This window comes from Galeopterus variegatus, unplaced genomic scaffold (genome assembly GCF_000696425.1).
Source record: "Galeopterus variegatus unplaced genomic scaffold, G_variegatus-3.0.2 Scaffold2228, whole genome shotgun sequence".
In the NCBI taxonomy this organism is placed as follows: domain Eukaryota; kingdom Metazoa; phylum Chordata; class Mammalia; order Dermoptera; family Cynocephalidae; genus Galeopterus; species Galeopterus variegatus.
This window is the reverse complement of record NW_007728339.1, coordinates 30466-32829: the sequence shown is the minus strand read 5'-3', so window position 1 is coordinate 32829 and position 2364 is coordinate 30466.

Here is a 2364-nt window from a genome sequence, read left to right as displayed (position 1 = left end):
GGCGGGAGCGCCACCGCGCTTCCCAAGCGGCGCACTATCCAGTGCGCCACCGGGCCAGCCCCAGCCTTGATATTTTACCTACTAATTGGGAAGGGGGTCTGTTTGTTTCTGGAAGACTATAACAATTCTATTCTCCAGTCAGCTTAAAAACTCATTATAAGATGTAGACAAAAATGACCATTTGCAATTGGTTACTGTATTAGTCAAACTGCTGTTGCTTATAACAGCATACCTGAAACTGGGTAATTTATAAAGAACAAAATTTATATCTTACAGTTTCAGAGACTGGGAAGTCCACAGTCCATGGGTTGCATTTGGTGAGGGCTTTCTTCTTGGTGGTGACTCTCCACAGCAACAAAGGGTATCACGCGGTGAGAATCAACTGAGCAACAGAGAGTGAACCTTCTCACTTGCCCTCCTTATAAAGCCATCAAAACCATGCACATTATTGCATGAATAGATCAATGGGTTCATGAGGGCATAGTCCCCACAATTTAATCACCTCGTATTTACTTATTTCTTTATTATTATTTCTCCTTTTTTATTGTGACATAGTTGATTGTACATATCTGTGGGATACAGAGTTAAGATCAATACCTGTGTGCAATATGTGATGCTTGAATCAGGATAATTAGTATATTCAACAATATACAATGTAATAGTTTTTCATGGCCCTTTACCGATTTCTCCCTTAACCCCACCCCCCTCCTGCTTCCCATCCTTGGTAACCTCAGTTCTGCTCTCTCCTTTTGAAAGTTCAACATATTATTGTCATTGTTTGTTTGTTAGTTTCTTTCTTTATTTATTTTTCAGCTCCCTCTTATGAGTGAGGACATGTGGCATTTCTCTTTCTGTGTCTGGCTTATTTCACTTAACATGATTTTTCAAAATGATTTTCTCTGAGTTCATCCATGTTGCTGCAAATGGCAGTATTTCATTCTTTTTTTTATGGCAGAATAGTATTCCATTGTGTAAGTATACCACATTTTCCTTATCCAGTTGTTTGATGATGGACATTTAGGTTGGTTCCAACTCTTGGCTATTGTGAATAGAGCAGTGATATACATGGCAGTGCAGGTATCCCTTTGACATGATGATTTCCATTCCTTTCGGTATATAACCAGCAGTGAAATTGCGGGATCATATGTCACTTGTATCTGTAGTTGTTTGATGAACCTCCATACCTTTTTCCATAATGGCTGCACCAATTTACAGTCCCACCAACAGTGTATGAGGTTTCACCTTTCTCACCATCCTTGCCAGCATTTGTTATTCTCTGTCTTTTTGACAATAGCCAGTCTAAATGGGGTGAGATGGTAATTAATGTGGCTTTGATTTGCATTTCCCTGATGCTGAGTGATGTTGAGCATTTTTCATGTGTCTGTTTGCCATTTATATATCTTCTTTTGAGAAATGCCTATTCAGTTCATTTGCCCATTTTTTAATCAGGTTATTTGTCTTTTTACTGTTAAGTTGTTTGAGTTCCTTGTAAATTCTGGATATTAATCCTTTTTCAGATGTATAGTTTACAAATATTTTCTCCCACTCTGTAGATAGTGTTTTCACTCTGTTAATTGTTTCTTTTGCTGTGCATAAGCTTTTTAGTTTGATAAAATCCCATTTGTTTATTTTTCCTTTTGTTGCCTGTGCTTTTGGAGTCATACTCAAAGTCTTTGTAAATGATCTTCCCTGAATTTTATGGAAAACTGTACTCAAGAGTAATATCAATATTTGTGGCTTATGGATATGCATCACGTATGCTTTGTCCATTATTATATTATTTGTGCTTATTTAGCATATAAAAAGTGCTAAATAAGTATTCTGAATAAATGAATGTATACTGTAGTGATGCTTTCTCTTGGTAATCTAGTTTAGTGCTAGAAGCACAGACTTGGGAGTCAGAAAGGCTTGGATTTGAAACCCACGTCTCTCATTAGCTAGTTGCCTGATCTTGAATAAAATATTTAGTTCTTCTGATCTTCTGTTTCATCATATGTAGAATGAATATAATTTACATCATAAGGCTTTTTATCAGGATAACTGGGGATGTCTGTAAAGCACTTAGCATAGTGTGTGAAACCTCAAAGCATTCAGTAATTAGAAGCTGCTATAAATATTAAATGAAGCTCTTCTATCAGTGCCACATGCCCCTAGGGACTTAGCAGTTTATTATATTTGTTTGTAAGGAAAAGGTCCCTTAACCATATAGATTAAAGATGGAGAAGCAAGATGACTTGAGTTACTGTTATAAGTTCCTTGTATTGTTCAGAGAATAGTAAGGATAGTTTATAAGTATGAATATTAAAATTTTTTTTTTCCTTTTTGTCTTTTTTCGTGTCCGGCAACGGATCACAACCCTCAGTG